General features: G+C 36.0%; 1 protein-coding gene and 1 long non-coding RNA gene across 3 annotated transcripts in view; one reads left to right on the top strand and one right to left on the bottom strand.

Annotated features, from left to right (window-relative positions):
* LOC143902604 (uncharacterized) overlaps positions 1-24,471 on the top strand; it is a 135,993-nt gene that overhangs the window by 94,403 nt on the left and 17,119 nt on the right. The gene's annotated exons all lie outside the window — the stretch shown is intronic.
* On the bottom strand, positions 5,791-8,109 carry LOC143902561 (uncharacterized). The gene is made up of 3 exons (XR_013258404.1): positions 7,881-8,109; positions 6,929-7,288; positions 5,791-6,663 (listed from the first exon to the last, which is right to left on the bottom strand). It is a non-coding gene; the product is annotated as an uncharacterized LOC143902561 (long non-coding RNA).

The following is a 24,471-nucleotide window of genomic DNA, read 5'->3' as shown; positions in this document are numbered from 1 at the left end:
CTCAACCGTTGTGGTCAAATTTGGATAACGTTACCGATTTGTAGGTTCTAATAAAGAAATGACGCTGTACCCCTTATGCTAATGGATCGGCGGGCCACTTTAGACCTTGGCTCCGTAGCGATAACAAAACGTGAATGTGCATTAAAATGATAAAGAAATTAGAAATAGAGTTAACGATTTCTCGTGCATTCCTGCACATCTTATTAAATATCCGCAATAAGGATATAGCTTTGATTTGACTATTAATTGCTCAGAATTAAAGTTCGTTATCATGCAATCATTTTTCACAAATATCTTTCTTTGTATAATAATATAAAATTATTATTGGATTTAATATTTTATGCTTTTGGTACACGTTTATAATAAGTTCGCTTTCGATACAAATTCACGCGAAAGTCATCGTTAGAATATTATCTCAGCCCCCTCAGTCTCTTTTTATACGAAGAAAATGTCTGCGACGTTACAGTACTTGAAATTAAAAGCAGTTTCACCGTCAGCCTTCTATGTTGTTTCGCGTGATCATTTTCGCGCGCATTACTTTGTCCCTGGGAACAAGCAAATATCACGCGGCGATGCGCGCGCGAAACTACATCTTTCCACCCACACTTCTCTATACAACTATACGAAGCTGAAAAGACCATTTGTGCGATCTCGGAAGGCATACCGAGATGAAACGGCGGGCCGTGGCAAAGGAGGCGAAGCAGAGGAGACGCGCGGAGGCCACCGAGAAAGATACCGATGGCATTTAGTAGCTCCGCTCGGAACGTTTTAGATAATGACTGGGTGGATTACTAGGTCTAGACGAGAAAGGAGGGCCTTCTTTTCCTCTCGTTCGATTCCGCCGTCGCCGCCGTTACTCGATGGAGAATCAAAACGAGGAGTGGAAACGGGATGCCAGAAGAATCGGAGAGTGAATAGCGAGAGCGAGAAAGAGTGAGAGACGATGAAAGATCGATCGAGGCATATAGGAAGAAACGAAGATGAAGGTGGCCGGCCGCGTCCTAGCGCGGCGAGAGATAGCGAGCTTTTTCATTCCGTATGGCATTATTCACATCGTTGCCAGGCAAACGAACGAGGCGGAAAACTCGCCGGAGCGAGAAACATTGCGTTTTCGAGTGCGTCGCCCAAAAAGGAGGAGACCGCGCGATGTATGTTGTCACATCCCTTCGCCACCTCGTTCATACGTATATAGCGGCGATCGACGGGTACTATATGCTCGCGCGGTGCTGCTTGGTCGGCAGTCTCGATTTTTGTCTCTCCTCCGGTTTTGCTCGGCGCTTCTCTATTTGAGCATTTTTTTCCGGCCGGCGGTCGCGCAACGAGAGCGCCGTGCGTATAGGTATATGTATATCGTTTGCGATAGCACCGGATCGCGCGCAGAGGTGGTATCATCGATGCAGAAAGGAGTTGACCAACGGACACAGGGGTGATATTCGCTAAAATTGGGTATATTTAAATATCGGAGATTGAAAGCTATACACGAACTTTTTCAATCTCTGAAGGTTTTTTAGGGGTTTTTTTCACTGCCTTAAATGTGAAGTTCTGATTATTCTAATGAATTTTGTCGTATATGGAAAAAGATTTAAAGCAATCTGGAAGCAGTGATTTAATGAACTGTTCTAATGAAGAAACGTATAAGGAAACCCGAAACCGCAATTGTTCTATAATAAAGTAGTGTCACAATGAAGAAATATTTAGAAAAATTTAAAGTCTAATCGTTTTAATGGATCATTGCAGGACCAAAAAATATTTATTATTTTCTTAAAACGTTCTCTTATACTTACATGTTTCTCTATCGAAATTGGAAATAGGAACTAATTAACCGATTAATTATTTTTCGTAAACATTACGATTACCTACGCTTCAGAAGAAAATAAGATAATAGATAATAATAATTATACGATCACGTAAATATTTGACTTGATTTCCCATTATTTTTATTCCAGAACAAATTCGCAATATAATTAATCATATATTCAAGGCAGATACATACGATATCCTGATTCTAATTAGTCACTTTATATAACGGAGAATTTTGCAGCGAAGAAATGAACAAAAACAAGTAAAAAAATAGTGCAAATTAGAAATTTGCACTTGGCTTCCTCATAGAGGAAGTGATGTCTTAAGATCACGGTCTTACATATTAGATCTCTCAACTCTGATGTGTGTATGTGCCAAATTTACCGAAATTTCTATAACTCCAGAACTAATTAACCAAATCTTAACGAATTGTATATGAAATAGGGGTAGAATTTTTCGGGGAGTACTATAGAGTGTATAGTTTTTTGTTACCGATTTTCTGGAAACCGTTTTTTTTTTATTTTTCTAATTCTTGAGTAAAAAAATTTAACGAAGCAAAAAGAACCTCTTGATTATTAGCAATTTTTATTAATTCTATATATTCTTCAGTTTTTTCTACCCCTATTTCATATATAATTCGTTAAGATTTGGTTGATTAGTTCTGGAGTTATGGAAATTTCGGTTAAACGTTGGCACATCATACACACATACACACATACACACATACCGACATTTTTTAAAATAGCGATTTTTTAACGTTTTAGAACATTCTGAATACATTGGCAAAAGCAACTCAAAAAAAATTTTTTTACAAAAACAAAGCTTCCTCTAGGAAGCAAAAAATGCTGGATATGCAATAGTTCAAGTTCCGCGAGAACCGACTCCGCTACTGTTTTCCCTCTTTCTATTTCTTTTCGTTGAATGTGGTCGCGCATGTAATCGAAAAATATGAATTTGCGGACGATAACAGAGGAGCAGAATCGTTTTAGGAAAAATTGAATGCGGCGCAACGTTGTGCTCGAACACGTGCGAAAATTAGATTCGGGCGCTGGATTGTTTCGGGACTTCCTTTTTTTTCAGTTCAATAAGTACGTTTGCGCAAAATAACAGGAGATAGGAACAAAACGCAGATGAAAGATAAGAATGCACAAGATGATTTTGAACATCGATACTTTTAACGAAAATACGTAAGTATAAGTATTTCCTGAATATGTGCAAAGATCTTTTCAATTTTCAATGTTTTATTTATGATACTTGATTTGAGCTTAGATCTTATTAGAGCTTATTAGAGCTTATTAGTTCTGTGCCACTAAAATAATTTTTACTTTTTTTACACGTAATTTATCTTTTGATGGAATTTCTATTATGAGTAAATTTAAAATGAGAAAAATATACGTACCTTTATAAAAATTCTATATTTTACAATTCAGAATCTCATACCGTACAATGGCTTATATTGCAAATTAATTAAAAGTTCTTATTATCGTAATATTGAGGTCACAATAGGTTTCGTATTATATATGAGCAAGCCTCCAATTCGCCAAAATACTATTAAATTATTGTACGGTATTGTATAAGACATCCTGGCGCATATTAACGGAAAAGGGAATACAATACGAATGTAAAATACGTTATATATAATACGAATAATATAACAATAAAATGGGATATTTTATTATCGCAGTAATAAATTTTCAATGATAAAATACGAAATTTATCGTTTATAATAATTTTTTAACGAGTTCTGTATTTATTAATAATCTCTTACCATTGGAAAGTTATTAGGTTATCTCATTTACTCAACCTTTTCAATTAACTCGATCGAGCCTAAAATCTCGTTTACGAATATAAAATTTTTACGGGATTTACTTAGGGATTACGTATTTCAAGCTAGAGTAGAACAAATTCGTTTTTTTTTTTTTTTTTTTTTTTTTCATGCAAGACCGAATATAATCACTGCGCGTGCGGAATATGAATTCGTGCTATGCGATAAGACCAACGAGCTTTTCAAAATGAAGTGAGAAAAGCCAATCACGCGGGCAGGTAGGCCGGTACGATGCTTTTAGAAAACGAACGAGAGAGGATAATCTCGTTTGAATTTGTATTGAAATATTGAAGTGCACGCGCGCATCGCCGATCACGCCGGAATACCGGTTACGTGAACGTGATAAAGCCGCTCTGTAGAGTCAGTAGTCAACAAACTCAGTGGTCAACAAACTCATTCGACGCTCACTTTGATACTTTTTAAATAGCACAACGAGGGATAATTAAACGTTTGCGAACGGTGCTTTCGAAAAGAGGATTGGAGAGTACGGATGAGAAATAGAAGTTAATCTCCAATGTGACTGTTTCCAAAGAGCCACTGAGTGTCGCGTTAAAAATATTACTAGCTGAACTGGAGGGTGTTGGTCGTTGCTTAGTTGCGAGCGTGTTAGAAATATTTATAGGTTTAAATGCGCACTTTTCATTAATGGAAATGAAGAGTTGAGTGAAATTATTTAGAAAATACATATATACTGTATATCTAATATATATATATATATATATATATATATATATATATATATATATATATATATACACATATATATATATATATATATATATATATATATATATATATGTAGGTCCGGAAGTATGTTCCGGGACTTTTATTTTTGATATCGGTATATTCCGGGACATTTGGCAGTTTCCAGGACTGTCCTGGAAAAAATTGATGTCCTACGGCAATTTTCGGGACAGTTTTTTGAATCTGATTACATATATATGCGTTATATTCCAGGACTGTACATTTCAAAAAACGTAAACAGTCTCGGAACATACCTCTGGACCTACATATATATATATATATATATATATATATATAATTTCGCGTGTAATTACTAAGCGAGAAGATAATAATTTGAGCATAGTATACAATAACGTGAAATATTTTAATTAATATGTGTGCATAATTTATGTAATATTGAAACAATCACGAGACATTACCCGGTTTTATTTACTGTTTTGTGCGTGTGTGAAGCTAACTTGTTTGTGTTTGCTCGCGCTCGCTCGCTTGGTTTCGATCCAGCTTTACATAGTAAAAATTGCATGAAAAAGAAATTTAATTTTGGAATCATGGCACTAAATACTGAAAATTATGAGATTTTAGGAGGTCTTCCAATTATTATTTTAATATTTTATTTCTTATCTTTTTTATTTCATTACATTTTAGAGTCCTAACTTTGTCTATTAACTACAAATAATGAAAAAAAGAACAACAAATATTTTACAATTGATAAGCATATATCGAAGATAATTGTTATTTTAGTAAAACAATTACTTAGCTAACCGAGAATAAGAAAAGTGAATTTATAACACAATGCACCGACAGTATCAAATGCGATTATGCATCTTATTTCTTGCGAAATACATTCGATATAATGCACCATGACATTGCGCATTGCATTTTCCAATCGAAACTAGCGATTGCGATTCGAGATGACAGTTGAGGTTTCTTATATGCTCAATACTCACCTGCAAACACCTGCACCGATGTTTCTCGCCTGGAACCAAAAATATATTTTTTAAAACCGATGTTTATATGTTTCTTAAACGTATAAACTCCTTAGACGGATGCTTAATCTTTTATGGCAATTGGAAACGAAAGATTTTATTTTCTTTAAATACTGATTTACATTTCTTCGAATGTTTTTTTTTCTGAAAGCGCATTGTGTTTATTTAAAAGCTTGTAATGGATTAGTTCAAGAATTTTTTCGTTTAAAACCCTTATTAAGAATAAGAAAACAGGTTGAGTCACGTCCGAAGAGACGACAGTTTAAACGAATCATTGGAAAAGAACAAAGACACAACAGGAATAAGGAGTGCAAGGGCAAACAAAAACAAAATGGGTTGGGATGTAAAGTTTATGTTTGAAACAAAAATATGTTGCAGTTTCCACAGATTATGTATAATTAAATAGTTTAAATACTTGACATAATTTAGCACAAAATTATTTTCCATAATGACAATTATTTTCTGTAGTGCAAGTATTTTTTCTATATTATACATTTCACATTTGTAATTTCAAATAATTCTTCACAAATTGTCGGATCCGTGGCAGCGGCCGTGCGCGAAGCGATACAAAAATGTCCTATTTCGTCACGTTAACCGCGCGTTGAATCCAGCGCGTCAAATCTACCGTGTGCGTTGCATCTCGTAAAACTTTTAAGCCCACCACCTAGTATTAAACCCGAAATGTCTGCGCGTTATTATACGGAATTAGCTCCACGTGGCGATATTAGGCGGGAAATGCAGTTATAACTTTTGAGCGAGCAACCGCGCTCGGCGTCGTCGTTGCGGCGAGCAATAATTTGCATACCGAGATTGCGACGTCGCGCGTATTCGAAATCGCGTGTCGCTTCATCGCGCTGTGACATCGTACCCAATCGCATTTGTTTGAGCGCCGGTGAGTCGTTTTCTTCCTGCATTGCGTGAAGTCGTTATCTTGCTGAACCTTATCCGCTTGCGTTTCTATCTTTTTCATAATGTACACAGATAAAAATCTATATCGTTTGCTTTTTCCGCACTGCAAATCTCATTACAATTTTTTTCACGTATATAGATACATATTTCTCCAGTTAAAATAACCTCGGGATAATGCTATAACATTTGCTCGGTGCTCTTCATCTTTTTTACACAATTTTTTGTCCATCATGTACTGTTTTTCCATTGGCGATAAAATTGTATAATATTGTATTTTTTTAAAACACATGCGCACAAGCGTATTAACATATAGAGGGTATTCATGCGAGTATACTCTGCAACGAAAACGCTTCCTGGCTAGACTAAGTACTGGAGTATCACAATCCTGTTTCAATTTTCCTGAAAGGAAAGGATATCTTATATTAGCTTTCTATATCGTTGAGTTACGAAATAACGTTCCAATAAAGACGCTCTGCATCCGACCGAGGCTAGGTATCGACTGTTTATGGCAACGCGCCGACTGTGGCGAAAGTCACGTCGTCATTTAAGTCTTTAGAAAGTGCGGACAGGGTCGTTAGTGCGAAGCGAAGACCATTTACAGTCGCAAGAGATATATCGCGATTACGTTCGGGAGTATAGTATACGAATACCTGCCATTTTTTACCTTTTCCCACGGCACAGTTAAAAGAGGAGACGGGGAAAAAAAGGGACATCGATCCCTTTGTGTCCCTGGATGCTCGCAATCGAATCGTCTTGCTGTAATAATCGATTCTAACGAATCGAGATCGCCTGCGATGAAGAAACGAAGCGATCGTCTCGCCTCCGTCGTTTCAATTTTTTTGCTCGTTCGCGTCGTGAGAAAAAGGTTGACGCCTTCGTGATAACGTCGAAACGAATCTTCAAACTCACCGAAGAATTAAAAAAAAGTTCGTTCTTCAATCTTGATGCAAATCGATGGGCTCCACATACAGCGGCAGCAAGAAGTTTGATGCTAGAGACGTGTTACACGTCCAACTTCTTGTTGCTGTAACAGTTGAATTATATAATATAACTATGCACATATATGTATACTATATGACGTTTGCAGCAACTTTGATTACATTATACGTGCAGCAAAAATCTAATATCAAACTTGTTACCGCGTCGAAATGAATACATGTTAAACATAACTCAAATTTATATTTATCGTATGATAGAGAACGAAGTATAATAATCAGAAAAGCAATTAAATTCCCGTTTTTGAGACACTGCAAGAGATTTAACAGTAATTGACGTCCCGAATTTATCAATTTCCAAGATTTCCGTATTTTGTTGAACGAGGAAAGAATGTACGCACTTACGAGATCGTATATTATTCCAAAACTTTATAAAATGCAGAGAGAGCTTGAATTTTTACAAGAAAGGACTTTACACGACACAATTTGTACATTCGATCTGCTTATGACTACTTTCGAAAATTAGACTTCATTTGAGAGATGGCAAAAGTTATAACATTACCTCCACCCATATATTAAGGACGTTAAAGGCAAACTTCCACTTGTTTACATACTCTTTTCCAGGAGCAGTGGCATATTTATAACGAGTTGTATATGTTGAACATTTCTTACTGTGCTTACGCTTTATCATAGACCAGTGCACCGGCGTTGTACTTTCTGCATTCAGACGTGTTCTTCGCCGCAAGAAAACTTGTCGTGGACGGCATTGTCAGCGTCGTCGACACGCTCATCTCTGTTTCTCCCCGGAGGATCATTGTTGAGCATCGAGCACGACGCGACGGGTCCTCTACTCAAAGATAAGGACGTACTTTTCTTACACGGCTTATTTTGTCCACATGTTCGAGTTCAACTAACAATATTTTCTCGGTTAGTCGGCTGAATATATATAATTAAACTTAATACAACGCGAGATGACATTGGTGAAATATCACGACTCACACTGCAAAATTTATCCAATCTAAGAAGACAGAACATTTAATTTTAGGTATTAATTTCGTGACATCGACATTAATTAGTAATTAGTTTGTAGTTTAGAATTCTCTTTAAGAAAGAATGCAAAAATATGAAATAATGTTATGTATATTATTGTATGCTTCGATCCATAAAAATTTGAGCATTTTGGGCTCAAAAATTTATTTATATATAATATTGATTTTTTTTTTGTTTCTATACATAAATATAAAAGCTTGGAATATAGTAATAGAAACTGTTTTTCTTGAACGTTTAAAAAAAACGGGAATATTAATTTCATAATAGAATTCCAATTAAAGATGATATTTGCCTTGCAAGTTTTAAAAAATCACAAAAACATTTTTAACTACAATTATGTTCTATTATCAATTTAAAATATATTTTCTCATATTCAAAACTACATTTTTTCATATAGTATAGAAAATAATATATTTCCTCTTTGTCCGAAGATTTTTCCGGTGTATATCTTTCAAAGATCTTTTCTATCAATATTTTCTTGAAGGTCTTTTTGAATTTCAGATGAATGATATTGAAATGACGCAAGAGGAAAATATGATATAGAATATTTCTATAGAACCATATAGAGAATATTTTTGTCTTCCTAGATTGATGACAGTTCATATTGTGTAACTTCATCCGCTTGTTGAGCTTTCGCGCTCCGAGCATCCATACAAACTGCATTTATATAGAAAGGCGATAATACTGTCGGATACTTGCCTTTCTTATCAGCCTCTCCCAACGTTTTCCGTATTCCAAAGTTGCAAGGCAAAGTTAGAAAAGTTTTTACGCGATCATACTTGTTACAGGAAATCGAAGGAGATTTATAGGGTGCGCTTAGATTCGCTGAAACTTCGTTTGATCGATTCTAAGCGTCGTGTAAGCCTCCCACGGTATCCAGAGGTGTAGAATTCGGTTAATCTAACGATGAAATATGTTGTTATAAATGGGGACAAATGTATAAAATAACGGTATAGATATTTCAGATTTATTTTAGAATTTTTAATATTACGGAAGATTGAAATGTCAAGTTTATCTTAAAATACTAACTACAATTTTTAGAAACTGATATATAATTAATGATTAAATTACGAATTTATAATCTTGTATTGTACTGAAAATACGTTACAATTCTTTTGTCGATGTTTTATTTTAATTGAGTTCTATGTATTTTGTATTTTCTACATTTTGGCAGCAATGTAAGTTCTATATATATTCATTACATATATAAATGATCTTTCTCATTTCAATGAAATATTATATCTCTCTATAATAGAGTAACCGCACAATTTAGATAAATTTAATTACATTCGCCATTTAATGGCAGTGCATTCGTTCTTTGACAGTCTTGATATAAACCTAATTTAAACAATAATTGCAATCCTATTGTCGTTCTATCTTTGCTCGCGGAAATTTACCATAATTATCCGTCTTTTGGCGTCAAGCTACATCGAGTCCCTTAATTTATTTTTGCACGACATCGTCTGAACTTGCTGTTTCGTGTCGTACATATACAGGGTATACATATCACAGCTCTGTTTTTTCTCTTTTTCCCCGTCATTTACAGAATCTTATTCTTTTTTTATTAAATTACGTGAATTAGGTTAACTTAATTAATTTTGATTGGATTTATGCTTCTTCTTTTAAAATGTAATTGCTATTTAATCTTATCTTTCTAAATAATTTACACATTTAAAAATGGAAATTATTAAGCTAAAAATTATTTGTACTAAATATCTTACTAAATCAAGTGAAGAGTTATGAGAACGCTTTTTCTTGTTTATAAATATTTCGAGCATCTCCACCTTTAGTTCTGTTAAAGATCTCTCGATTTTCAATAATTTATGATCCAAAAAGTTTATAGATGCCACGATATTCGTAGCTAAAAGAATATTTTTTTCGGAATTGATAAAACGGATTGTATAAGTTAAAACAAAGTATTTTGTATAAAGCGCGCGATATGAAAGGACGTATACGGATAACAACTTATGTTTAATGTATCTGATATTGTCGTTATACGAGAATACCGCAAGAAGAACCGTTCGCTTTGAGCGCGCCTCTGCAATTATTCCTGTTTACTTTTCATCTGTTTTAATGGCGAGCGAGATGTACGCTGATCTAATAGCTCATCTGCGGGCGCGTTATTTCTGCTCGAGATAACTCGGTATGCTCACGCCTTTCTTCGAAACGCGAGCATTCCACATCGGCGTCGCATGCTATGAGATTTGCTCAATTTAGAAGAATAGCCCTATATTCCGTCTACTTCATATTTGGAAATATTTAGTCCAAAGGTATTGATTTCTGAAATTCAGATATTTTATTTCTAGAAGAAAAATGAGTATATATAAATATATTTACATAAAAAAAAGATAAAGGTATAATTGAGAAAATTAAAAATAAATAATTTATTTTTTACGATACCAGTAAATTGTCTTTACCATAAAATATTTTTTATCTCGGAAGATCAAATTACAGAATCGAGAGCAATTTATGTTTAGCAGTTAAATGAAATATTTCTGTCTTCTTAATATTTCTGTCCTAGATTAATTTAAACAAGTTTCATTCTTCGTCGAAAATATGCGGTATGCATTTTCTCTATGCCTATTTGTATTTTATTCGAAACATTATATTGAACATTGTCGTTTTGTGCGTTGCACGTTGTTGCGATGCTGCGTTTGCAGCAACCAACTTTGTCGGCTGCGACGAAGAAACTTTTGTCGTTGACAGCATTGTCGAAACGCAACGAGTGCGCTGGAAAGTAGTCGTTGTCGTCGCTGACGCGACGTTGTCGCAAAAATAGTTTAACCGCGAGCATAAATTCACCAGCGAAGCTGCTCAGCCGAGGAAACGACTATTCCTGTAAATCCAATTTGTACCGGAGAACAACTATAGGATCGACTTCCGTCTTTTACACGTATAATCTGATGGTAAAAACAAAAGTGAAAGCCTAAACGATCATAATATAAATCAAACAACTTTTCCTAGCTAAATAAAGAATGTGTCTCACAATTATGATAGTAAATTAATTATAAATTATTATATAATTACTTATTATATCATTTAATGATTATTTACTTATAATTATAAATAATTAATATATATTTAAACTTGCGTTAAATAAAAATATTTTATTAGGCGCAGAAGACGGTTTTATATGATATTACCGCAAATTTGCAGATATCGAGTCTATATACGAAAGATAAATAGTTTAGTAATTTTAGTCCGCCGCTGATATTTTACATTGTTCTGGGAAGCTACACTAGTCCTGCGTTATCGGATTACGTATACTAAGTATAATAACAACGAATGAATATTGTAGATCAGTCTTCTTCCCTCCTTCCTCCCGCTCCCTACGAGCATAATGCAGTTTATCCCCGCTGTCGTAATAACCTGATATTAATTATCTAAAGCAACGGAGAGAGACGCCGTCACGATTCGTCGTTACGAGAGTATAAGCTAGGTTAAAGAAATTAATTCTTTATTACGTTTTGCAATCGTGAGCATAAAGTTTCGCTTTCTCCAAATATTGAACTATGTATCCTACACAAATATCTAATATTTGTTGAACTATGCACAAAATGTGTATATAATAGTTCAACGCCGAAACGACGATACAATCATTCTTTCTGCAAAAATTAAACGAAAGCATTAAAACAAGCTTGAATGGTCTTTTCTTTTAGCTTATTGAATTTGTTTTTCAACAACATTCATTAACATAGGAATAAAAAAAGATACCGTTTTTTTTCATTAATTATTACTTTAAATGTAAATTTATGCGATCAAATTATGGAATTAAGAAGGCAATGATTAAAAATAAAATGTCTGTTATTTAATTAAGAAGGAAACAATAGTACGATGTTAATCGATAATTATAGGTGGATTTATCTTTAATTATTCTTCGGATATGGCTCGTTTCTCATATGCGTGGGGCAATCGGAAGGGGAACAGAGCGATTTTTTTGTATCTCGAATCGTGCATGACGGCAACGCCTCCGAAAATAGCTCCAGGAAGACAATGGCGTGGGGCAACCTTAAGATCTGTATGGTTCATAGAACCGTCTGACAATGAATTTTATTGTCCGACCATGACGAGGGAACGCTTCCCTCTTATCTATCGCAGTCATATCGCTCCATTTAGGTTCCGCGGCGTTTGCGGCAGATTTTGATTTTGCAGATTTATTTTGTGATGCGTGTCTTCAGAGAGAATGCAGAGTCCGATAAAAATGATTGCACTATTAATGATCAGTACTATTTTTTGCGATCATGTACATTTGTGCCTACAAACAATTACATAAGCATATAAGATTATAATTATTTATACTGCAGAAGAGCACGTAAAGCACCATGAGTTATGAGTAATAAAATTTAATTAGTTATACATGTAGACAGTTATATGTATAATGTTTGATAAAAGACACGAAAAATGATATGATGATATTTTTATTGAATTTGGCACCTGGCCAACTCCTCATCGAGGAGTTTCATTAAACTTCTCCCCTCTCACGATTTTTTGATTTTTTCTTAAATATCTTAGGCTTAGTTGCATTTTTCTGCTGAATTAAGAAACTGTATAGCTGCAATCAGTTTCAAGATATCATACAATGTAATAGTAGATCTTAAAAGTCAATTTTTTAATTTGCTATATCGTATTTACAATCACGTTTTGAGGGACTTGGATAAAATTTATCGCGTTTTAATTGAACTCAGATAAAATTTATTTTGAGACACAGTCTGTGCTTTGTTTCCCGCAATTCAATAAATCAATTCTCAAGAAAAGGACAAACGAAAGACAAACGTTTAATCTAATAATCATATAATGACTTTAAATATGGACCTCGGTAATTAAATGAATTAATAATAATTGAAATTACATATTCTAGTAAAGTATAAGGCGAAGAATAAGACTTTTGTTATATTTTGTCTCCTTTCGCGCAACGTACTTATTTTGTGTCAAAAATCTACAATTTTTATTACTAAATAACTCTCTGTACGACAATCGCTAAATTTATCGCTGAAAGAAACTATTCGCCAGATTTTTTATATATTTTTTCCAATTTTACATATAACGCGCAAGAAAATATTACGTTACTTTCCATACGAAATGCTCCTCGGCGTATTTCTCAAGGTATGATACGCTACAAATGTTACCCGCTGAAATTTTGTGGCGGGCTATTAAATAAAGATACGATGACAAATCCCGGCGACGGAAAGAGACGTCGGTTGAGTTGAGCCGCGGAATGACTTTTATTTAAAATTTATCGGTGGAACGGAAGAGAGAAACTATTTTTGTGCGAAAACGCGCGACGAAGATGTGTTCAAGAGTAACACGCTTCCACCGGGAAGGAACGACGGATGACAATCTTGGACAATTTGAAACAGTGCCACACACATCTGGCTCTACTTTTCTAGAGGTTCTTCCGGAAGAACCTACGTTGCATATATAGATATCCGCCGGTAGCCGCGTGTTTAGCTATGTATACGTATATTTGGGACCAAATGTACGGAACAGAGCAACGATTTTTTTGTTATCTTGCAAGTCTTATAATATTATACTTTATATATATGTGTGAATGTGTGTGTGTGTGTATATACACATATACATAATATAGTATATGAAAATGTATATATGTATGCGTGTATGTATGTATGTATTTTTGTCTTATGTACATATGGTACATACATGTATGTACATTTGTATATTACAACGATTTTCTTTCGGTTTCTATTTCGATGTCTGAGACTCGACCTGACATTTATGTGAAGAAAAAAAAATGCATATTAAAGAAAAGAAGCAAGAATGCAGAAACGAAGGAATTTGTTGTTATTATTATATTATTTTTAGACAAATGAAAAAGTTTCTGTGTCAAGGTCTGGCGATTTTTTAATGCAACCGTGCGAACGTTAACACGATGAAGCACAAATATGTTTTTTGGATTAAAAATGAGGAAAATTACAAGACGTATTTTTCTTGAATTTTTTGTTACTAATCTATAATATTTAATCTCTACAGTCTGCAAAAACTTTACTGTAGAGTATAGAACAAAATAACGCATTTCACGAGAAATAGGTACTACGGAGAAATTTATTTTACTATTAATCATTTATTTCAAACTATATTAAAACATTGTTTTATTTTTACGTATATAGCGTTTTATAAACTTCAACTGCAATAACTTATTTACGCTTCTTTAATATTTTCTTTCATTCTTATTTTAGTACGATAAATTAAGAGAAATTAATTTTTCAAGCACCAAGTTAATGAATTATTTTATACGGTTTAAACCAGGGTTGTTTGTGTATGTACTAATTTAAAATTCTCCTTTAAACCCTGCGACATGCACGATTTAGAATAATCGGCATACTTGTCACACGTACACAGTTTTTACGTTAAACTGTTTTACGGTATGTATACTAATGCAATAGCACGTTTAGATTTATAGCATGAAGTCGTGCCGCAAGTGCAATGTTCATCGATCTCGCAATTCATTACCGCAAGCAATCAATCTGTATAATTTGCACGCGCTACTGTGAACACAGTATTACTTCCAATAGATTTGGCCGGTAATCGCACATGATTCACTCGTTTGTTTAACCGAAAGAACACAGCCGCGAAATCAACGGCCGTTATTCCATTTTATTACGAGCGACAGAAGCGATTAGTTCGGCATACTGATGACATTTATCGGAATTTGCCGGAATTATCAAACATCTGCAGCGACAGTCATTTCACATTATTGCTGGACTTTTATAAAATGGTAGAGTGTAGAGTCCCTATTTCAAACCAAGCATTTAAAACGAAAAAGTTTCCATAGCTTTTAATTATTGAGCCGAGCCGGCATGATTCAAATTTTTTCCGGTTTTTCTCTCAATTTTTACTTGTTCTGTTATTCCTTTTGATGGACAAGGCTTTTTCGAGCTATTGTCTCTTAGTCGAACGATGAATAAGTAATATAGTCAGTAATGTTTCAGTAAAGCTGAAAAAACGGATACCATCGGTTTAAAAAAATGGAATATTGAAAAATAGGAGACTAGTGGATATTGGAATATCGAATATCGTGCCGTCTAAAAACTAAATTAAAACGGCAACAAATATTGGCATTTCTTCTGTATCGATAGTGACAAATCACTAGTCATTTTTGCTTACCTATAGATGTTACTGTTTATGAATGAGTATTTCCAACAAGCATAAAGAAAGTTTTAGTAAAAAAAAATAAATTTATTTTATGGACGTCTTTTATAGATCTAATAATGTTTAGTTGTAGTAGCAAGAGGAGTTTAGATAATTATTTCGGATAACAAAATTGGTTTCTGCTTGTACGATGTTGTATTTGAGCAATAATTATTACTCTTCGCAAATCAGTCTGACTTTAAAGTCAAAGAGCGCGTACTCTTCGAAATATTTTATTTTAAAATTTGAAAATTGCATCCATTACACCCGACGTATATCTGGAATGGATAGCTGGCGTTTCCCTCATTAGAAACTGGTAATGTGCAGATCATACGCTCGGTGACAGCCGATGTCTGCGGCAGATGAAAAAGAAATATCGCGTTTCGAGTCGTACGATACGACCGTTTGGATTTACATCGCGCGTACGTTGCAATAAAAAGGCATAGCCCTGTCGAGATTCCGAGAAAATATTAATGCACTGGGAGAGACACACGGTCGCATACAACATAAGTCACGCGCTTCTTGCCGCCAACCGTTATTTATAGCCGGCCCGTACGGATGTGCAATTTTTCAAAGTTTTCGAACTTTTGCGTGGCGCGCGCGAATCAGGACATAGAAAATTTTTCGTCTGAGAATGCCGGGAGCTGGCTAGTATTTTATTGAGATTTCCATCAAGTTTCCGTTTCACGATGCTGTGCATCTTTGTTACTGTTTATGAAATAAAAAGAAAATTTGAGAGAGAGAGAGAGAGAGAGGGCGAAAGAGAAAAGATTCTTGGTATTAGTTAAGTTTATATGTTTAATGCATGATACGTCATATACTCTAAAATAAATGTTAGGTATATAAAGTCATTCGATTGTCTTTTTAATGAAGTTGATTGCCGATAGCTGTTTCGAATGTATATAGCATACAAATTTAGTACGTGATTAGTATATACTATTTTTTTTTTACCTTTTCTAAAACAATTCAACAAATAGATGAGTCATTTAATAGTTGTAAAAAGCAAAGTATTTTATAAGTAATCTAGAAGTGCGTGGGGTCTGTTGAGACCTCGCAGAAGCCCTTAAACAAGAGAAATAAAAGATCGTTCGTCATAAAGTTAATTTTATTCGGTGTCCTCTCTCGCTACGATTCTTTAGGGAGGGTGCGAATTCCGCGGTTGGTCGCTCCAGTAGATGGTGCGGTTGGAATAAGGACCCGACATTAACTTTCTCGACTCTGCGAGTATCGTCGGCTTAATGAAATTCTCCGTCTGCTAGAAGTGGGAGCGGGGGGGGGCGACTTTGTTCGCGTCTTTATCACGAAAACGACCGAGCTGCCAAGCCCCCCTCCCCCCCTTCCCCCATTTAGAGAGGCTCATATCATCGCGCGGTCCAGATACGCTGTCGGGGATCGTTACGCCGGGAGCGAGCGGTTGCAACGAACGTTGCAACCAGGGTAAAGAGCCCGCTCGTTCGCGACGCGGTAATCTATCTTGCCCCGAGCGTGTTTCCGTAAAAGTGCAGGTTTAACGATAAACAGATATAGTCAAGCCCGTACCTAATAAAGGAAACGCGGCCGCGCGGAACGATATCTTCGAAACCGACCGACGCCGACGTCGCGCAATCTCTTCGCTCGGTTGGATTGTCCTCGATTTGTCAACTACAAAGGAGAATTTCTCTCTCCTGGCCGCTACTAATCTCTTAAATACCGACGCTATTTCTTAAGCGCTTTATGCTTTATTACCACCTTATTACACCGGATAAACGCCGCTAATTCGTCGTTGAGATAGCCACAGGTAAAACAAATTCGAGATTGAAAGGATATAAGATTCGCGAAAATAAATCGTTCATATATATATATATATATATATATATATATATATATATATATATATATATATAATTTATGAAACATATATACATTGAGGTGTCGAAGTGACTCTATCGTTATTATATAGGAAGCTCGTGCTGTTGCAAAATTCCATAAGCACATTCGACCGCAAATTTCGCGATCGAACTGTAGACGGGACGTTTGCGTATAGCGCGAAACAGATTTTGACAGAGTTAAATTTCTCCATTTTATGGGTATTTCGCAAATCTGTTAACGGTTGCCTTTCAGACTAAAGTGACGCATGTAGTACCGCACGTAGTCACTCTCTATGGGGGGAGAGCCGGCCACGATAGCAAGCTGGCGTCGATCGCGGGATTACCACCTTCCAAAAATGCGCGCTTTGAAAACGCCGGCAGTAAGCCGCGCGCAAGCGGATAACTGCCGCGCGCGTGCGATGTTACATATTGACAGCATCACTGCCGATACGTATATAACGTCGTTTTCGACTTCCCGCGTGAATTCACGCGAACTGTTCGCGATCAAATCATCTTTGACATCTATCGCTCTCCTGGCACGCATCGACATTATCTCGCGGGAGAAATTCAACGTCGTTTCTCCGCCGACAATGTTTAGGCAAAACTTGCACTTTGGGAACGATACATATTATAATATCTTACTTTTCTTAGGAAATTATCATTGTTTTAATCAAATCAAAAAACTTAAAGGAGGTATAACTGGAAATCGACTTGTAAAAATTATTTAAAAGTATAATTCCTTGTATAATTCTCTTTATGTAAACCACAAAATTCATCGTCGCGCAAGATCGCTGGAATATCGAATATGCGGTAACACCGCGAAAAAACAAATCGTGCGTTATGTCGGTTAGGGAATGGGGGGGTGGGTCGCGTAAAGAGTGGTTCAACAGGTTGAGAAATAGGGGAGGAAACTTCACCGTAGCCACCACCGCACCTTTGGCGAAATCCAAAGTTTGACGCGGAAAAAAAGATTTTTTTCCGGTTCTTTCAAACCCGCCAACCGATCAACCCTTCTCGTCGCCTCGAAACCCTTTCCTAGCTCGAACAACTGGGCACCCTCGGGAGCGGTCGCTACTTATTCCAACCCCTTCTAGCAGCCCGCTCTTATATAATATCGTTAATACCCATTATATTAAACACTAAACTCTCTGTCTTTCTCTGTTGCGATGAATGGGAACACTGTAAAACGTTCGTTAAGTGCGATTGCACAAAGCCAATTTAAAATGCTATACTTCAATCAAAAGTCGTCATAGCAACTGTCGCGTGGCGCGCGGTTGATTAAAGGGGAAGAGGAATGACAGACTGCAGGGGAAACAGTCGCAATTTTTTGATAGAATTCCCGTACAAATAGTCGACTAGGCATAGATTTAATTGAAATATGTCACGTCAGTTGCTCTTTGATGCCTTCTTACCCGTGTGTGTGTATGTGTGTCTATGCGTGTGCGTGTGCGTGTGCGTATGTGCGTGTGCGTGCGTGTGTGTGTCACGCCACTTGCTGATAATCCTTGTGACGTACAAAGCCACATAAATGGATAGTTTTACAAATATATTTATCGTTGAATGCGTTAATTCATGATTATATCCAATTAATATGTGCAAAATGTATGTAAAGAGCATTTTATTTATTTTAATGTTATTTCTCTATTAATGTTTGATATATCTTATTTTTGATAATATTATTCCTGAGTTTTATAACATTTTGCATGACATTTTACCAATCGCGTCAGTATATATAGTGAAGGGTTGGTTGGCAGTTTTATAACAGCATATACACAAATCGGTCCTTTTTATATATTGGTCTGAATCAAATTTTGAGAATCTTTTTTACACATGCTACATTTACTTGTAACCCCTGCCCGCCCCTGTCGTATGCAAATTTAATGTTCCAAAGTTTGATTTATACTCCTTTCGAAATAAATGGTTCATATTATTCTTGCCTGAACGAAAATCAATAAGAATGATAAAATACAGATCCGCGCCGGGATAAAAGGATTCGCTTTATCTTTCCACGCGTCGATTAATCTCGAATGCGCATAATTAATGCAAAGTTCATTATAGCCGTCAGTCGACAGCATTCAATTATTGACGACAGTTATTTTATTTTTCACGGTGAAAATCAAGTATTAACCATAAATGCATTTTACGACGATATTAATTAAATTTTTTTTTATAATTTGCCAAAAGTGGTTGGATTCTTTTAATTTCATTGTTTGTGGGTGATCATTTCCCCCTATCTCGAACACTATTAATTATATTTATTATCTTTATGGTGCGTTATTTTGCATTACTTTTTTTAAATATAAATAAACGATTATGGATTTGCACGATTGAACGAGCTCTTTTATACGACCAGTAATTTTCGTGGGCGAATTTTTTATGTCAGACATGTAAAAATAGAGAAATCCGAGGAATGTTTCCGCGCTTTAGATTATATATAGAGTTTTCCGATTTATCGTGCGCCATTTGCGTATTTATCAGCCAGCCCGTATAATTTGCGCAATTGCCTCCGTCGGCAGCGGCGGAAAAAATCAGCCTATATAGACTAAACGATTTTATCAGATATCCGATGTTTTATTCGCCCGTGCGAAGAGCGCAGCAATTTCGCTACCACGCGGGGAACACAAAGTTAACTTCGCAAACTCCGTTTTTATCGAAATTCACGTGCATCCGTCGGCTTAAAGCATTAGATTCCAATAATATTGAAATCATCCGTGCGAAGTGCCTTGAATATCGATACGCCAGTTTTCCGCCGACGCCGAGCGTTTGCAGTTCTGTATTTTTTATTCTTGAGCAATCGCGATATTAAACAATACGTTTAATCAATATCTTTGACGTTTAAGATCAAGACCTCTCCTGCAGTAAAAATTAATATGTTCTTTTATTAGAATTTACTTTTTACTAGAAAAAAATGGGATATGATGAAATTGTATATATTTCATGGAACAGTAAAACGAGGAAAACAAAATTTAGTGAGATGTATAATAATATTGAAATGCGCAAAAAATCAATGAATATTTGATTTAATTTTTCAAGTGTGTTTGTGATATTTTTATAAATTGTACCTATAACAACGCAATATGTGCTATAAGCTATAATATTACATATTTTAATTTCTATATTAATTATAAAAATTGTATGTTTTCAAATCACAATGTACGAATCGAAACATTTTAGGAAATTTTTTTCAAAACCGCAGGTTTTCTTGCAGCAACATTACGCCAAATAATATTTTATCCCAGAGATACGAATTTTTGCGAATTTTTCGCAACGTAGCTTGCGATATCTCTCTCTCTCTCTCTCATTTCGAGTTTCAGTACCTTTGCTTTTTTTCTGAGTTAAAACTTTTTAAAAATATAAAAAATATATTCGATTTCTCTGTTTTACTAAAATTTACTTAACGATATTTATCTTTATAAATATATTTCTCAAATGAATAATTTTGATAACGCAACCACGTATATTATAACATAATGAACCTTAGTTGGACTTTAAGGGATCTCGTACTTACGTATAGGTTCTTAATCTTTATCGTTCTTATCACGTCGCGTGGGCGAGATTCGCCGGAAGTAGCGCTCGCCGCTAAAAGGGATATCAATAAATTATCCATTACGAGGGCAATTTAAAGGTCAAACAGCCACGCATCCCTCGTTTCTCGCCACCCAGCAACGAAATCCAATCTCGCGCTTATATCGTAACGATTATACCCGTCGTAATACCGGGTGTCTCCGCAAACGGTTCTTATCTGAGCGCCACTACGACGCGATTCGATGCGATACGAAGCGATGCTCACGGAACAATATCATCGAGAGCGAATTTATAGGTCGTGGGAAAGGTATGTGCGAACGCGCTGTGTGCCGGATGAGACGAGCAAGAGAGAGAGAGAGAGAGAGAGAGAGAGAGAGAGAGAGAGAAAGAAAGGGACATGCCGAAAAGATACACGGACGGCGATAGTGCAGGTGATAAGGAAGAAGAGAGACGGGAAGAAACGCGCTATGGCTAGTGGCAACGCGCCAACGATCGATTGCAAGTACACAGAACGCGCGCCGTGTGCTTTATACACGCTTGTACATCGAGCAGAGAGGAATAAAGAAAGAGAGAAAGAGAGAGGGAGAGTAACTCGTAGCCGATGCACCGTGTTCCCGTATACATACACGGCGAGCGGTGTACGCGCGAGGGTTAATAAAACCTTGTCTGCACACATAGACGCTCTCTCTCTCTCTCTCTCTCTCTCTCTCTCTCTCTCTCTTTCTCTCTCTCTTTCTCTTTCTCGTGTATGCATCCCGGAACTAAAGCAAACGCGGCACACGTCACTGAGAGAGGAGCGCGAGGCGAATCGCCGTATCGACAGCCCGGAAGAGATCTCGGGTCGGCTCGCGCGGGTCGTCTTTTCCTTTCGCGAGCGACGGCGTTCGTTTCGCGATTCGACTCGCGGAAAGATCGGTCACTGCACATTCATGGCTCTCCGCAAGACTCTTCCTGAACGTCGATACACTTGCGAGGCGAGGTTACAGAAATTTTAATATAAATATGTATTATAGAATTAGAATTGGAGGGACTTATTGTGTGAGATTCGGGGCATCGTGCCATCGTGCATAGAATAAAATTAAAAGGGAATATCCTGTGTAGAATAAAATTATAAAACATTCCGCGTGTTTGCGCGGCTTGCGAAATATGATGGAAAAAGCGAAATGCCAGATTTTAGACGATAAGCAAGTTTGCAACAATTATCTTTTTATATATATATATATACAGCCGTTATTTATTACGCTATCTGTAACAGGCATCGTTTGTTACACCAGCAACAGTTTATCAGATGCGCGAGATAGCTTTATACGGATCATAGTAGAAAATGTTTCTTTAAAGTTCTGAGAGCTTACAACACGCTGCGCAAGAATATCGGAAATATGCGATGCACGTAGCAGTAAAAAGAATTTATGTAGATGCGCGACGCATTTTCTCTTTTTCTCTCCTTTTCCCTTCTGTCTTCTCTTTTCCCATGAGCGTACGTTTGCCTATGTGTACCGTAGCTTATATTATTTGTGTACGGGGTATCTCATAAAGGCTGTCACAAGTCACGTGGCTCCTATATATATTGTACCAATTTCCTAAGCTAGATAAATGTTCTAGCCGCAAAAGGAATATTTATATACAAAAGAATTTGGCAAACGCTGATTCTACGTTTAACTTTCTTGCGCGTGTTTTGTCTCTTCTTTTTTTCGCGAAAAAGAATTATAATTTTTTGTAATAATAATCCTAATCTTTTCTCGAATTGAATTAAGATATGTTGCTATATATTTTCTTTGATTCATTTTACATTTATTTGTTCGATGATGCAAGGATTTAAATGCGATATATAGCTTGCATAGTTCTCGTGTAAGCTACGGGAACCATCTTTTGACGGATAATCTATTTGTTAAGGGGTTAGTCTACTCGAGAGAGCCAAAAACAGGCGAATTTTCAAGAATTAATTTCAGACGAAGTATCGGTGATAAATGAATGTTTTTTTTTTTTTATTTTCTTTGTTAAAGTTTCGAGAACATGTCCAAATTTTTATGCGTTGAAAAATTTTAAAATGGCGATGAGGCACTCCTTCGCGCGCAACTATGTTTTTTAGAGGTGGTCAAACGGTGTACATGGTTTCTGGAATGTGGATGGTCTAAAACCAAAAAAAAAAATATAGTCATAAACTATATTGTATTGTCTACGGAATGACGAAGCGTTTTTTCTCTCCTTGTTTTTGGCGTCAAGAAAAAAATTCCTGAATTTTTTGCTGCATTTTTGGACTCAAATTACGTGTTATTATTATTAATAATTATTGAACAAAATATTATAATGATAAAATCGTTCGTCATTCCGTAACTACTATTCCATAGAATATGTGTACCAAATTTGAAGTCGATTCATCGATTAGAACTCGAGATATCGTGTACACCGTTTTGAAAAACATAGTTTTGAGAAAAACGCGTTTAAAGTTTCGGTACTAGTTTTTTGAGTGAAAAATTGCATTTTAAGCGTCTTACCGTTAATCAGCTATTCCTGCGTCATACAGTAAACCTTCCACCTCATAAAAATTATCTTCGAGAGCCGATTGTGCTATTCTTCTATTAATTCTTTCTTGTTTGGAGGTCTCGAACGACCGCTTGTCAGCAATTGCAATTCGCAGCTCATCCGCTTTATCGCACATTTTCGACGGCATTTGGCCCAATTTGTAAGTACAGGACGTCTATCATTTGTAGAATACTCTCGTACACGTGATTAAAAATGCTTGCTGCAACATACGATGCCACTTCCACGGTTTTCGCGACACTATACACTAGTTTCCGAGAAAAATGATGCACTACTGGCGTGCTGTCTGTTGAAAATACTTCTGACTGACTATAAAGTATTTTTAACGACATCTGTTAATGTCGTTAGTTTATTAGAGAAATTCAAAATTGAATGGTAAATCGTTATGTTGTACCCGCCGAACAGATAACGATTTGCAGCAGATAGGCGTTTCGGAGCACTCCGGAGCGCTTGGGTAGGAGCTCGAAATTTCAATGAAAACGAGTTCTGGCAGATATAAGACCTTTTGTCCCTTATTCTAGAGGGTTCAAAGGATTTTTTAAGCCAATTAAAAAAAAAATCGATTTTTTGACCATTCTCGAGTAGACTAACCCCTTAACAACGCGCGATCTATATTATAGGATGTTCGTAATGGCTATGGTTTCCCTTCGTCTCTCATGATTTCGTAAAGTAAAGAGGGATAATGCAAAAGCCATACTCGAAAGAACCATGAATTAAACTTATAATTAGTTGATCGAGAGATTATTTTAAAATCGTTTGTTATTTCAATAAGTGCTCAATCGTATTACAGTTAATGATGACACTGTTGTCAACGGCGATATCAACATAGATTTCCGTCTTTTAACTTCATTATATATAATTGTATATCATACATTGCTAACGCAAGACAATCAAGAATAATGCGATGAAACAAAATACTAAATTAACAAATTTCTCCCTCGGGCGCATTAGCATTAGCTTCATATTTCGGGCTATTCGGCGCAAACTCGCGAGTGTAGCGGATAAAATTCACCGCCGACGTTTTGCCGTGATGTATATTTGCATAATTTAAGGAGCGTTGCTTAGGTACTTAAGCAGGTGTAACGCGAGTATCTTTTGTAACGCGATACTTCCACTAGTGAATTTACGTTACCGTAACATATACACGGGACATAATCCCGTCA

The sequence above is a fragment of the Temnothorax americanus genome, unplaced genomic scaffold (assembly GCF_048541705.1).
Source record: "Temnothorax americanus isolate GAGA-0224 unplaced genomic scaffold, ASM4854170v1 Scaffold4, whole genome shotgun sequence".
Lineage (NCBI taxonomy): Eukaryota > Metazoa > Arthropoda > Insecta > Hymenoptera > Formicidae > Temnothorax > Temnothorax americanus.
Note: the sequence above shows the minus strand (reverse complement) of the source record. Positions and strands in the feature narration are given on the sequence as shown.